The sequence below is a fragment of the Pleurodeles waltl genome, chromosome 1_2 (genome assembly GCF_031143425.1).
Source record: "Pleurodeles waltl isolate 20211129_DDA chromosome 1_2, aPleWal1.hap1.20221129, whole genome shotgun sequence".
Lineage (NCBI taxonomy): Eukaryota > Metazoa > Chordata > Amphibia > Caudata > Salamandridae > Pleurodeles > Pleurodeles waltl.
In genome coordinates, this window is record NC_090437.1 from 632,210,318 (window position 1) to 632,227,180 (window position 16,863).

The following is a 16,863-nucleotide window of genomic DNA, read 5'->3' on the forward strand; positions in this document are numbered from 1 at the left end:
CCCCACCTCTGTTCCAAAAGTACTCGAAGACCTGGCTGTTCAGCTAATCAACTGGACTGTGCCAGCGCCTGGATACCCTCATGGGTGACCAGGAGCTTGCTACAAATCTATTTATTGATCGACACACATACACGGCCTCCCATGTACCTCTACCCGCTCATGGGCATCTATACATCTCACCGCACTCAGGCAACACTGCGCTACATGCGGTACCAGGTCACAGGCTCTCACATATCCCAGTGAATACATGTAGCCACCCATGCTGTTTCCTTATATACTGCACCTACTCAAAGGCATACATGTATCCCAACGCGCACACATACCCACAGGTGCTATTTTGTGATGTACAATATCATCACACAGACACCTCATGCAACCCCATGCGCTATTTCTTGACGATCTGTACCTTTCCACAGGCACACATACATCTCAGCGTTGCACACAACCAAATTTAGGCCAAGGGTGCTTTAAGCAAACAGCAGCTGAACTTTACCATAGGGGGCCAGGAGGCGCCACCACTGTAATAGAGGCCTGTTCACTCTACTGATCATTAAAAACTAAAAACATAGCATGCTGCAACTGCATGGTCGTGCTACCTAACTCCCTGTGAAGGCAGTAGCCTTCCACCACTTGAGGATAGTGTTTTGGGCACCCTTCCTGTTCTCAGCAAGCCGGAGCCCATAAGACAAACCATAGCACACATGCATGACCTGTGTTCGCTCATGACCAAAAACCTTGCCAAGGATTAAGATATCACCAAAGCTGGAGCACTTAGTGCAGGGATACACATCTATCAACATGCAAGGGACTTTTCTGTCCCAACCGGTGTTTCAAATCTGTATTTAGGTTGGTATATAAGTGGGCTTTTAACATCGCCCACCTCACGAAGAACAGTATTGTTACCGACTTGGGGACCAATCCTATTACATGGATAATTGCACATTTACCGATATGTTTGACTGTGAGCGAACTTCTTTTTCCTTTTGTGTCTCTCCTTCATGCTTACGTTCACATCAGCCATGGTGCTTTGAATTGACTTGCTTATGTCAACTGTTTTACTTTTTATTTTCAATTTATGTGGCAAGAAAAGTCCAGTTAGGAATTTACAATGCTAATATCTCTAACTTGAGCAAAATATACCCATTGCATTGCAAATGCTTGTTTTAATAGCATTTAATTTCTAAACAAAAATGTTTTATAATTTCAATTACATAAAACTTCTTTCAGGTATACAAATATAATTATAATTCACTCATTTGTCCTAATCACCTCTGAAGTTTCCCAATCATCATGTTTCTCGCACATCATCCATATAACTCTTCTTCTTCTGATCAATTCTAAGTCTAGGATGTACCTTAAACCTACCCCCAGCTTCTTATTGTAATTGAACATCCATGACTTCTGCAACTTCTCTACTAATTTTCATTCTTTCTTTTAATACATTTTCTAATAAAGTTACGCTCTGCATCAGTCAGTTTACAGACACTCCTCTCATATGTTTTGTTAAAACGTTGGTTAGATAGCATAGGTCTATTATGTATATTAGCAGGAGCCAAATGCTTAATTTCTTTTAATCCATTATAAGGAAATCATAATCCAGTTCATTCTCTTCCAGTTGATCCTGTCTCAATAGAATTGACAGATAGAGGCTGTAGGAGATACTGTAAATTAGAGGAAGTTGGGAATATTTTACTCCCTTATAAACAAAAGTAGACAAGTACATTGGCAACAGTTTGTAACATTCATTAGCTCCTGATACTCAGTTATAAAATTCACATAAGTGTTGTCCCTAAAATTCCCAATAGAAATATCTCTATGATCAAATCCATCTCGTATAACATTACTATTATATAACTAATTTTTATCTTAAAAGTCATGTCCAACTGGATAGTACAGACTCACTAGTACATTGATCAAATCTGCAAGAGGGCTGACATGAAGTGGGCCTCTGAGGAAGGAACCAAAACAGTTTAATATAAATGAGTAAACATTCCAAACACAGAGACTGCCCATTTTGAAAGGCAAAGAAAAATTTGATAACAGTCTGACATGAAGATAACTCTGTATAAAAGACAAGAAAAGTCTGGCACACATCCCAGAACAGGCACATTTTATAGGTTTCAGGCAGTGAAAAACCACATATTTGACATGCCATAAAATGAAGCTATCGTGACAGCAACCAATTACTTTTCGGAAAAATATGATACTTAAAAAAAGTAACATCTGGTGATGCCTATTTTTTGTACACAATAAGAATTAACTCAAGGAAATAGTTTTGGCAGAAGTTCTTGAATATTGCAACATACCATAACATCCCAACAGGGCTACCACCTAAGGCACACAAGTAAATATATTTCATTCAGTACAAGAAAACAACACCATTCCTCATATTTTTTTAAGGAAGAGAAACATGCACATAGGAAACTTGTTCATGAAATTTGGAAAAGCCACTTTGTCAACAGCAACTTTAAAATGGATGTCAGTGCAAACAGGGTAAGACCCAGTGTGAGAAATTACAATCTTTTGTTGGGTGTACTCCCATATTTTTACCCTGTGTATTTTTTCTGGCTGTAGAACTCAATGCACATTATACCTGCCAACCATTGGTAAAGTGCTTGTGCTTCCCTATTCAACGTGATAAAATTGCCATACCCCTGATTGGTAAATTTAACTTGCTTAAACGTTCCTAGTATATATTACATTTTGTACCAGGGCTGCATGTTCAATTTCAGTGGTGGGCTGCAGCACCCATTGTGCCACCTACTGTAGTGACTGTACAAACCTGACTACAGGCCTACCATTTATAGCCTGGCTGTACAGTTTTTAGACAGCTAATTCAACCTGTCAAAATAACCCATTTGACAGGTCAAACCATCCTTTGAAATGTCACACCTAAGTAGGCCTTTTTGCCAAAAAGGTAGGATTATGATATTTAAAAGAAGGACATGTAAAAGTTTAATGTTACTCATGTCCCTATAGTGAAGGTGCCACAAAAGCTATTTTCAGTGTAGCAGTGTTGGTTGTTCCATAGGAAAGCATTGGGATACAATATTACATTTATTATGTGTTAACTCGAGCTAGGAAACAGCTGCAACATTCATTCTTGGACTTTTTGAATTATTTATTACAATCCCAATTCACAGAAGAAGTCCGATTTTTTTTCCCTGCCTACCGTGTCTGAAGACCCAGTTGCATGAGCTCCAGCTGTCATTTGGCAGCTGAATAACCCTGTTGATGAGGTGTTGAAACTGCTCCCCGAGCAGGACAATGCCTAAGGTTTGAGGAAGCATGTCTGTTCCTCTTACAGGATAATCACCTAGGCTGTGACCAGGAACTTGATTATCTTCAAGGAGGCCTACTCAGCGCAACCAGGTGACCATATTGTGATGCTATTTTTACATTTAGAAATTAACAATTCATAACTCTTGTTTGCCTTAATGGATTTTTGTTGTTTTGGTATCATTTTATTTTTCAAAATGTACTCTAATTTTCTAAATTGGTTTGGGATTTTTTTACTGTGGTGTTTTGACTTCAGTACTAGGATTGGAAGTTTTTTTAAACTATTTTTTAAAGCTTATGATTTGTAAAAGTTTGAAATGTTTTATATTTTTGATTGTAAAATACAATATTAGTTTATAATTATTTATATAAATTATATAATGTTAAAAACAATACATGTTTTATATATTTGTTGAAAGAAGAAGCCGAGGAAGAGGACTTCATTTCCCCTCATCCACCAGGATAGGGTGTGGCATCGCTGCATTTTCCATTATCCATCTGCACAGGAAGTGACCTCACAGGTTTCCTGTCAAAACCATCTTTCAAAGAAGAAGCCAAGCAAGAGGACTTGATTTCCCATCATCTGTCTGTACACCGCGTAACACGCCCTGTCCCCCATCCTCTCCTAGGGCCTACTCAATGGCAATTGCAGTGCAGACGTGCAGTGAGCTTGTGCCGGGGTGTGCCACTGGTGCGCTTAAGATGCGCCAAAGGCAAGCCCATCTGCACCTGTTCGTGACTAGACCATGCCCAGTTTCAGGAACTCTGATCCTCCCACTACACTGCCACCCTTGCTCACTGCACTGTTGCCACACAGCACCACACAAAATGGAGGGAGAATTTCAATGCACCTCCTGCAAGTTCTCATGCACTATCCCAAACCCTACACCCACTACTCCTGCACCTAAAGCACCCAGCACCCCACTTGCTCATGCTCATACACACCAGCCACCTGCTCACACAGGCCAACCACCACCCATGCAACACACCACACTTGCATATGGGACCTACTTTACAGTCACACTCATGACCTGCTCTTCCTCTTCGAAACATGACTAAACCCAACTTTTTCACTGAACATCGCTAGAGCCACACCCACCTGCTACAAACTCACCAGGCAAGACCATCAGCACAAGCCCGAAGGCACATTTGCCATCATATTCAAACACATCATCAGCTACATCACCTTATTAGACACCCCCACCAGTTACAATGAACACCTCATATTCAAGATAGGCATCATCGTCAACTTTTCTCTGGGTGAAACCATCAAGATCCTGCACCAATTACATCAGTGACATGATGCACCCCTCATCAGCAACCTCAGCACTTTCATCCTCCTCAGAGACCCTAACTTTTACCTAGAAGTCTGCAGCGACCCGAACTCTATGGCCCTCTGAGAAAACCTCTGCCGTACCCAGCATGTTACCAAACCAACCCACACTGTCAAACACCTATAAGGTCCCGATTTTCTCCTCAGTCAGCAACATCACAGTGGAGAAGCCAGCAACTGTGACCTAGAGAAACCTCGCCTTCATGAGTTTCAGCATACCCATTTGGCGCCAGCTCAAGCACAGCGGCAAATTGCTGAAAACCATCAAGAATCTCAACAGCTGGATCACTGCATGCACTGACATACTCGCTCCCCTAAAGGGCAATACAACGACAAGAGCCAGATCACAATCCTGTTGGTACACAGAGAAACTCAGCCTGATGAAATGCCACTGCAAGCAACTCAAGCTCAAATGGAGAACAAGTCAAGACACCACAGATAAAGATATCTCCAAATCAGCCCTAATATCACCAGCAGATATGGAACACCAAGCCACAGTTCTTGCCAATCTCATCAACCACGGCTCTTACAACAGCAAGGAAATCTTTGCCATCATCAAAGACCTGCCGCCTCCAGCAACATCACCAACTCAGCAGACCTTTGCAACAAGCTCTCATAATTCTTCTGTAATTAAATCACCTCCATATAGAGCATCTATGACCCACAACTGGACCCAGTCACCATCGCAACTCAACGTCCCATCACCACCGAAGAATGAACTCTGACCTCGTTGCCCACTGTGACAACCATTTAAATCACTGCTACCATGAAGACCATCCACTCGAGGACCCATCGGATCCTTGCTTCCACCAGGCCTTCGCCAAGGGACTCCTGCCGAACACTGAAGCACTAACACCCAATCTCAATGCCTCCATTGACTCGGTCACTTTCCCAGACACCTGGAGACATGCCATCATCATGCCTTTGCTCAAGAAACCATCCACTGACCCAGCCATACTTTCTAACTTAAGAGCCATCTCCCTCCTACCATACCCAGCAAAGGTATTAGAGAAACTAATCAAAGATGCCTCACCGACCACCTCATCAACCACCAGCTCTTCAATACCACGCAGTCCGAATTCAGGTCCAACCACAATACAGAAACTGCACTCATTGCACCCACGGATGACATTCACATGATCCTTGACAGACGAGACAGGGCAGCACTCATTCTCCCGGACCTGTCTAGAGCATTTGACATGGTCTCACACCCCTCCATCCTCATAACATACCTGCAGGAGATTGTCATCCATGGACCTGCTGTCTGCTTGATCTGCTCCTTCTTAATGGAGACACAAGCTGTCCTAGGCATGTGGAAACACCCCACCTTTACACCCCTGCTCTAGAAACTATCCACTGACCCAGCCACTCTCTCCAAATACAGACCCATCTCCCTCCTATCATACCCAGCCATGGGCTTAGTAAAAGTGATCAACCTATGCCTCACTGACCACCTTAGCAATCACTGGCTGATCAACACCACACAGTTCATTTTTAGGCCAACATCAGTACAGAAACAGCACTCTTTGCCATCACAGACAACATCTGCATGATCATTGACAGGGGAGACCCAGCACTCCTCATTCTCCTAGACCTCTCTGCAGCATTTGCCTTAGTCTCACACCCCATCCATATCAGGCTTTGAGATTGACAGCTACAGTCCCGCCCTCCACTGGATCTGCTTCTTCCTAACAGATAAAACACATGCTGTCGGCCTGGCACCTTACTCTTCAGAAGCCCACAAACCCATGCGCAGAGTGCTTCAAGGTTCATCACTCAAAACCACCCTCTTCAAAACATACATGATCCCTATGGCCACACAATATCCTCGCCTATTCTGGCAACATTCAATCCTGACTCTTCCTCCTGGCCAAGACTCCCAGCACAAGAAACAAGTTCACTGCCTGGATTACCAAAGTTGCTAACTGGATGAAAACCAACTATCTCAAGTTCAACACCAACAAAACAGAAGTAGTGATCTTCAGCAAGAACACCTCACCATGCAACTCCAACTGGTGGCTGGCTGAACTTGGACCCACACCCAGCACCCATGCCAGGAACGTAATATGTCAACACCATCACTGCTTCTACATCCTGAAGATGGTAAGGAAGATCTTCAATTGGCTTCCAACAACACCAGAAACACAATCACCCACACCCTACTTACCAGCAAGTTGGACTACAGGAACACTCTCTAAACTAGGATCACCACACAACTCGCCAGAAGACTAGAAACCATCCAGAACTCAGCAGCCCGACTGATCCTCAACCTCCTACAAAGAACTTACATCACACCACACCTCAGGGAGCTCCACTGGCTCCCGATACACAAACATGCGCATTTCAAACTCCATACACACACATTCAAGCACTACACAAGTTTGGCCTCACTTACCTGAACCGTCCGATCTCATTCCACCAATCACAGGACTCCTACTAGATGAGGAGGACAGCGTTCTCCTACATCACTCATAAAGCATGGAACTACTTCCTGCTCCGCATCAGAGCCACCTCCTCTCTTCTAAATTCTGCAAGAGGCTGAGACATGGCTTTTCAAATAACCAACCTACCATAGGTAGGGCTAGGTACACACACCTGTTCAGTGCCAGGATACCCTTGCAGCAGAAGGGGCACTTTATAAATACACATAAAAATATTATCTGTCTCTCTTTCTATATATTACCTTCTGGTGGTTGCGAACAGGTAGTTATAGTTAGGACCATTTTTATCCATAGACAGAGCATTTTTTGTTTGCTTATAACTTTGGTACCATTTGATGAAGCTTCACAAGATTTTCAAAACATATACTTTAGTCGGTTTGGCTGCTGTGTTGAAAGTTGTGGTGTGATCCGTCAAGCAGGGCCGAGAAAAAGGGGGGGTCTCAAAACAGTCTTCCCCCTTTGTATCAATGGGATTTTTCAAGTGTTTGAACATGACTACAGCCCGAACTGCTGAATGGAATTTCACCAAATTTGGTGGAAAGCTATCTCTTGGTCCAGAAAGAACGCTTTTTGTGATTTGGTGTAAATCCGTTCAGTATGTTTAGAGATATTACATGGCAAAATATATAGATATCTGGACACACGGATACTCTGCGGATCCTCAGTGGATCAATCTGCGGATTCACAAGCTAAAGCAAGAATATGATTGACTGGCTGCAACTTGTCAAGAACTTGTGGCTGCCATTTTCTTTTATCTGGGAATGGTCCCTGGGGCCGCAATGGGGGCTGCAGTGGTGATAAAGGTGTCAGGGTACCCATGGGGGTTTATTTAATTGTCACAAGAGACTAATTAATCAGTTGATTTTTTAAAATGTTTTTGTTACTTGGCATAAAAGATCAATTAATAGGTTGAATTTTTGTTGTTGTTTGCCGTAATCTGCGAATTTCTATGTGGGGCCCAGCGCAGCCCCTGGTGTAAATCCGTGGTTGAATCTGCAGATTTTGCAAAATATGAAAAAAATATAGAGAGATACTTTCATCCCCATTCTCACACTCAGACACACACTCTCACACCTACTCTCACAATCAAACACTCTCACACCAAGAGAGATACTCTCACACACTCTCACTCTGTGAGAGACACTCTCACACCCACCCTCACACTCCGACAGACATTCTCACATCCAGACAGACATTCAGACACCCATTGTCACAACCAGACACTCTCACACCCACCTTCACACCCAGACAGACACTGTCACACCCACTCTCACACTCGGACACCCTCACACCCAGAGAGACACTCTCACATCAACTCTCACACCCAGTCACTCTCACACCCACTCTCACACCCAAACTCTCTCACACCCAGACATGCATAGTCAGACTCGCTCTCACAACCAGACTGACACTCTCAAATCCACTCTAACACCCAGGGAGACACTCTCACGCCAATTTTCACACCCAGACAGACACTCTCACACCCACTCAGACACATCCAGACAGACACGCTTATACCCTCTCTCACATCTAGACAGATACTCTCACATCCACTCTGACATCCAGACAGACATGCTCACACCCACTCTGACACCCAGACCGACACTCTCACATCCACTCTGACACCCAGGGAGTGTTGGAAAGAGTAAAGTGTAAGATCCAATGAGAAGCGATATAGCAAAACTTAAATATGAATGAGAGATTCTGATTAGCTTTGTGATTGTGTAATCTAGAAAAGAAAGTTGAAACGTTTGCCATTTATGGTTCCATTGCGTGACAGTGGTGTACCATTCTTCTGCATGGTTTTTTGTACACTTTCAGTGGGAAGAAATTTTAAGTGATACTGAGAGAGAAATATACAGAACACAAAACACACTTAACGGGTATATGTAGTATAATGTATTTTATTTTATAATGTGTTATTATGACTGGGAATGAAGAGGATGTTTATAAAAACTAAAAAAGTATATAAACAAGAGCTATGTCATAACAATAATGAAACATAGAATAATTAGTAAAGAAAGATTGCAGTTCTATTTTAGCCCATAAGACTAAACCCTTAGCTAGGCTATAGGTAGGCTATAGAGGAGGGTAGTTTGTTATTAAAAGGTAAAATATATTCTTGTCAGTATAACAGAGTTTTATGTGGCATTACAGACCCTTATCTTCACATATACATGGAGTTTGACATGTACACTGCAAATGATATGTGCATTAACAAAAGTGTAGATTTACTGACACTCACTTAGACATTTACAGGGTAATTGTATAGTCATACACACACTGATGGAGCAGTTTTGTTTACGACAGTATTGTAGCCAGTTGCAAATGTGGTTACATATGTTTCTATTTACCAAATTTACTTAGATATCTGTTAGCAGATCCATAAAGGTAGTAATAGTTAGTGAGATATTTGGTCAAATACTGATACAAGCTAGTAACACAGCCACACAACTAGTGGTACTAATACACTCAGTCTGATATGCAGGCAGTTACTAACATGACCTACTCTCACGTGCAGACAAGTACTTGTTTAAATATGGCTAGGCCTCCTACTGCAAATCCTGGTTGAGCAGCTTTACTGTCACCTCAACTTCTCATTACAAAGGCTGCTTGTTAATTCTTTAAGTGTTGTTTCACTAATGAAAGTTGAGTACTCAGCTAGGCTATAAGTAGACTATAGACCAAGGTGCTTTGAAATTAAAAGGTGAGCCATCGTCTTGTAAGCTTCACCGAGTTAGATGTGAACTTTGAGACTTGTACACTCATATATATGCAGTGTACAAACCATACAGGAACTGATGTAGCTATTAAGAAACGAGCCACTGACACATGCAGTGAAGGACTCAGAAAGGCACTTATACATTTATGCAGACACCCAGACTGCAGTTATGTTTCCAGCAATATTGCAGCTAGTTGTACCCTGAGTTACATATCCTTGCATTAATCTTGTTTACTTAAATATATGATGTGACACTGACAGTTGTATGGCTACACTCTCTCACTTATGTAGGAAAATACTGAGACATGCTCACCTATCTAAATGAGTACTACTTTATACATGGGTCAGACCTACTAATGCAGAATATATTTGAGCGCTTTCACTATGAGGTAGGGTTTCCATTAAAAAGGCTGCTTGACAGTCCTCAAAGTGTTATTTTACTACACAAAACTGAGCACTCAGCTACTAAGTCAGTAGATGATACAGTACAGTGGTTTGTGTTTAAAACATAAATATCCTTCTAATTCTCTCTGACTTACAGATGCATTTGCAGAGTCCTGCGCTCACTTATACATGCATTGTGCAGACTATTGTAGTAATGATATAGCTATTAACAAATCAGCCGATCCATTGCCACACCCACTCTCACACCCAGGGACCCACTCTCACATACAGAGATACTTCCTCACACCCTCTCTCGCAACCAGACAGACACTGTTACACACTCTCTCACATACATACAGACCGTATCCTACCCACTGTCACACCCAGACAGACACTCTCACACCCACTCTTACATCCACACAAACACTCAAAAACCCACTCTTACACTTAGCGAAACACTGTCACACTCCATACAGTCTCACACCCACTCTCACACCCAGACACACACTCTCGCACCCACTCTCACATTCAGACACTCTCACACCCACTCCCACACCTAGATAGACACTCTCACACCCAGTCTCATACCAAAACAGAGACATGCACATCCACTCCAACACCCAAACACGCTTGCACCCAGATAGACACTCTCACACCCACTCTATAAGAGGTTGTACAGGGATGTGAGTGAGTGGGTGGGTGAGTGCCTCTGAGGATGATGTCATCAGTGATGTCATTTGAGATGTCACTGACCATGTCATGAATGTTGTAATATTTGAGGTCATAAGCAGTGCCTTGTGGGAGCTTAAGTTATAGTTAGCTCAGGTAACTATAACTGGAGAAATTCTATGGTTTTGTGCATGTAAAATCTGAGCCTAACTTTATTTATATATATTCAACAAATTACTTCTTCAAAAAGAAGACAATGTTACAGCCACTAGTGTCACTATCAAAAAAATGAGTTTAATATGGCAGAACAAACAAAACAGCAAAAAGAAGAACTCTTTCTAACGCGTTTCAGGAGAACGCGTTTCAGGAGACATGGCTCCCTTATTCACAGAGACATCCTCAGCCCCATTTCTCTCTCCATTTTACATACTACCATGAACATCAACATAAAAAACTGACTAAATTTCCTTTATGCACTGAAGGCCGGCTTCTGATAAGAATGTTTCACGACTGGCGGCAGCCGAGGCACTGTTTAGTGCAATTAATAACAAAGATTCGGATTTGGGTAGTAATGGAGGAGGAGTTAAAAATCAGTGAATATTATGGAATAACCTGTGGAAGAATTCTAAAAAGGAACAGTCTAAATGGTGGGAAGCAGTAACTCTGCAGAAATATATAGACAGTGGAAGAATTCCCAGAGGTTTGAGGATCTTCATTACACCAACTTTTGAGAATCCAGATCCTGAAATAGTGGTGGAATGGATGGAGAACAACCACGAGTGCAGCATGAATATGTTAGAAATATTAGTTAAATGGTGGTGGAATGGATGGAGAACAACCACCAGTGCAGCATGAATATGTTAGAAATATGAGTTAAGTATGCATGGAAGGATCAAGTAAAATTGAGTGAAAAGATTGAAGTAATAACTAAGGAATTGAAAGATATGTGCACTGCTGAAATTGTTGAAAAAGAAATGGAGAAGTGTAATGAAAAATTACGTAAAACGGGAGATCTATTAAAGGCAAAGAAACAACAGAAATTCTTAAGAGATCTTAAAGACTATCAGAAAGGACAGATTCTTACCTTTGGAAGGAAATATGAAATGATTAGGAATAGGTCAAAAGAAGGTTTTTGGAATATGAGAACTGGGGGTGAAAAGAATTTGGTATCAGGAGAGGAAATAACGAAAACACAATCAGAAGTGAGTAGAAAAGTACAGGACAGTGAGGAAAGTGAGAGTGACATTTCTTCTCAATCTGATAGTAGCGGAGTAAAAGACAATGTTTTAAAGGAATTCGACCTGATAGCCCAGGGAAGATCTATGGGCTAAGTGGGAAGAGGCAGAGAAGCTCACCCAGGTCGAAGAAGAGGAGGAAGACCAAGAAGAGGTTTCAGAGATTTAAAGGAAGGTCCAACAGGAGTACAGACAAGGGGTTAATCATCAATGAAGTAATGCAAAAAATGACAGTTGTTAATCTCTCTACAAGAAATATCTCTGATACGGAACGTGAAGTATTAGCATTGGGTCTATCATTTTGCCCAGTTATGCAATTTGATTACACACAAAGTCGTATTGATTTTTTCCATTTTGTGAGAAAGTTAAAATTAAAAAAATGGTTTGAAACCAAAGTGAAGGAGGGAAGTAAAAATAGCAGCAACAGGCCATCAATTTTGGAAATCGGAGATATTGGTTTATTGCATACCTTGTGTGAATTAGATGGGAATATTGTGGCTTCACAAGATCCGATTTTGAATTTATCTCAGATGGGAATTGAAATTGATGAAAGATGTCCTAGTAACTTTAAATCCAAATCAACTTTCTCACCACCAGTAAATTGTGAAGCAATTAATGTTTTTGAGAAAGGTGTAATTGGATGTTTGGAATCTCTAAGTTATATAAAGAGACCCAGATTCGATAATCTATCAATGAAACACAGAAAAGCAATTCAGTCCCTGCAGAGTGATAACAGTATAGTGATTAAACAATCTGATAAAGGTGGGAATGTTGTAATTCTATCTAGAGACAATTATTTAAAGGAAGGGCTAAGACAATTACAAGACAAAGAAAGTTATTCAGTAGTTGACAGAAATGAAATGTTAGCAGCCAAGAAGGAAGTATTTGATAGATTAGATTAATGGAAGAATTCAGGATTGATTGAATTGGAAGAGTACCAGTTTCTGAAGGTTGAATTCCCCAAAACGGCAGCAATTTACTTTTTACCTAAATTACATAAAAATGCAAAAGATCCACCCGGAAGACCCATTGTATCATCCATGGGCAGCTTGTTGGAGAATGTTTCAAAATATGTAGATTATTTCTTGTGTCCTTTTGTGGAGTCTTTACCTTCAAATATTAAAGACACTAGAGATTTTTTTACGAATAATTGATGGAGTAGGTTGGGAGGAAGATTATCTCCTCTTTAGCTTAGATGTTAATAGCCTATATACATGTATTCCACACGAAAAGGGCATTGAGGCAGTGAGACATTTTCTGAGGGCTAGGTCACTGTCATACCTTTTACACACTGAAATGTTATTAGATATGGTACGAATGTGTTTGACCTATAATTTTTTCATTTTTGACAACATGTTATACCGACAGTGCCAAGGGACTGCAATGGGGACCTGTTTCGCCCCCAGCTATGCAGGTTTATATCTGGGTTGGTGGGAGGAACAGGTGGTCTGGAACATCACAGGTTATGAAGACCGAGCAGTCCTTCGGGTGAGGTATATTGACAATATTTTCTGTTTCTGTATCTGGAAAGGCAGTAAGGAATCAGCCCTCAATTTTGTTGAGGAATTTAATAATAATCAGTTGAATCTGAAGTTCAGCTGTACTATGAATTCAGCTGAACTGGAATTTTTGGATGTGAGAATTAAAGTAATAAATGACAAATTGGAATGTGAACTTTATAGGAAAAATACAGCGGGTAATAGCATCCTTCATGCAACGAGTAGTCATCCAAAGAATCTGATCTATAGTATCCCTTATGGGGAATTACTACGGGCTAGAAGGAATTGTAGTTTAGACACATTTGAAAGTGAGGTTGAAGTAATGGTTAATAGATTCTGAGAAAGAGGTTATCCTCAGACAGTTATAAATAAAGCTATAAGTAGGGTTCGACAAATTAAAAGGGATGATCTTCTGGTTGAAAAGTTGGATGATACCAAAAAGGAGAATACTAAGATAAGATTCATAACTTTGTATCATAATAGGGTTAATGATATTAAGAAGGCCTTCTCGAAATTCTGGCCAGCCCTTAAAACTGATGAAAATATAGGCAAATTATTGGATGATTATCCGGCTTTTACTTTTAGGAGAAGTCGCTCCTTGAAAGATATGTTAAGCCATAGTCTAATATCCAGTAATGAAAAAGCAAAGTCTATCCAAGGCTTTTATACTTTTGGTAAATGTAAAGCTTGTAAATACAGTTCTAATTGTAAGGAGGTGGACTTTCCGGGGACACAAACACCTTTTATAATAAGAAAGCATGTTTCTTGCGTATCGGATTACTGTATTTATGCTTTAAAATGTCCATGTAATAAATTCTACATAGGTAGTACGATACATATGGCAAAAAAACGCATTCTGGAACATATGAGAGCAATTGGGAACGAAGACAAGTCATACCCTGTGGCAAGACACTTCAAGGAATGTCATGACAAAAATGTAAATAAATTACAATTCATGGTTCTTGACAGGATCTCAATGAGAGTGAGAGGTGGAAACAGGACTTTGGATTTTAGAAAATTAGAATCAAGGCTGATTATCAAATGTAATACGATGGACCCTATAGGGATGAATAAGGACGAAGAATTATCTGTACATTTGCATTAACTAGTCGTGAAACCAATATTAGTTTTTCTGAAAAAATTATTTTGATTTAGTATTAGTAACTTATTATATGATTTATCTATGGTTTTGATATTATTAATGTTTCCCCATTTCTATCTCTTGACAGGAATTCATATTGATTATATAAAGGCAAAAGAGCTATTATATTGATAGAATCCAAGGATTATACGAATGGTATGATTAGGAGAAAGTGCATTGATACTGCAAGAGGTATGATTATTTAGGTAAAATATTATGGAACTGTTGTATTTGGAATAATTTTTCAACTTGAAAATATATAAAAAGTGAACTGTTCATAATTATTATAGGAAGTGAAAGTATACATAAAAGATTGAGTTTAAATATACCACAAATAATTAAAAATACTAAAAATATAGAAAATAAGGTGGATTAGGTGTGAAAGTGAGGTTATATCCTTGGCAGTAGAAATATATTTAAATATGGCGCCCTTAGTGCATAAAGGAAATTTAGTCAGTTTTTTATGTTGATGTTCATGGTAGTATGTAAAATGGAGAGAGAAATGGGGCTGAGGATGTCTCTGTGAATAAGGGAGCCATGTCTCCTGAAACGCGTTAGAAAGAGTTCTTCTTTTTGCTGTTTTGTTTGTTCTGCCATATTAAACTAATTTTTTTGATAGTGACACTAGTGGCTGTAACATTGCCTTCTTTTTGAAGAAGTAATTTGTTGAATTTTTAGGGCTCGTGACCCTGTTGCAGCCTGCCGCGTTTGGGGCTGACTGACTCGCGTTCTTTTTCAGTTTTCATATATACATACATATATATATATATATATATATATATATATGACTAGTTTCCATAGAAAAAGTGTTTTTTGACTTAAGTATATCTATGGCGCCATTTGATTAATCTTTATGAAATCATCCAAAATATTGTGCTCACGAGTCTAATTGTATATGAAATGTTTTCAGGGTGATCCATCCAGCAGGGGCAGAGAAAAAGGGGTGGTCCAAAAAAGTGTGTTTCCCATTTTAATTCCCATAGGGATTTTGAACAAGACTACAGCCTGAACCGCTGGACGGAATTACACCAAATTTGGCAGAAAGGTAGCTTTTGGTCCAGAAAGTATGCTTTTTTTTTTTTTTTCCTACCACCTCCCAAGGGCAATCACATTTTTTATAGGCGGGAGGGGGGCCATGCTCCTGCTATCTTTCGATAGCTTCTAGCAAGCTGGAGCTGTCAAAATGCTCCCACTTGCAAGAAGCGGAGTTTACATCTCTTTCCCTACCCTCAAACATTCGGGCAGGAAAAAAGATGAAGTATTGCTCCTGCATGCAGGGAGGTCATTTCCAGCAGTAGACGAGGAGCTGTTGAGACTGCGAGGGCCTTGAAACCCCCCCGTGGTCACTGAGAACATGAAAAAAAGAGAAAACACCTGAGTGTGTTTTCGCTGTAGCTCCACCTCGAAAAAATATTTGCTGAAAATGCTTGCGGAACAATTACATTGACAAAGTTAAGGATACCCAAGGATACTGGATACATCACCTCGGCGTCCCTTAGCAGCTGTAGTGTAGGAGATGCACCATACAATTCCTCAACGAGGTAGCACTTCATAATTAGCAGGTAGAAAGTACTCTGGTTGGGTAGACATTCTACAGAAAACTGTGACCTCTTCCTGGATAAATACGCAGGGCAAGATTAATTCTGGCATGATGCTCATTTCATAGAAATCAAACTGCATCGGGAAGCACTTACAGATATAAATAAAGCAGGTGCTCAAGTTCAAGCTCACCTTCTGTAAAGTACTAATCATCCTAATGTCTTGTGCATGGTCAAGGTAAAGCAAGTGCTTTTTCTCTGCATTTCCATCTTGAAAGGTTATCTGTAAACCTTGATGGAGGGGTTTGCATCCTTGCTTTTTTAGAGCTCAATATCTCATGTATTAACTGTGACGAGTGGGTTCTTTCTTGTCATCTGCTGCTGAGACCAGAGATTGTGTTCTGCCTTTTAAAAACTACAAATATCAAAAATAGCTTAGAAGCCTGCCCGTTTTTGCTCCACCCCATATTCATTGGTAGTATGCAACATCTTCCTGCCATTTTACTAGGATAATGGAGAGCTTACTAAAAGGACCCTCGAGCATATTTCCCACTGATATTTGAAACACGTTCTTGATGCACCGGAATATCATCACATCTCCACCAATCAAAGAAGCACTTCA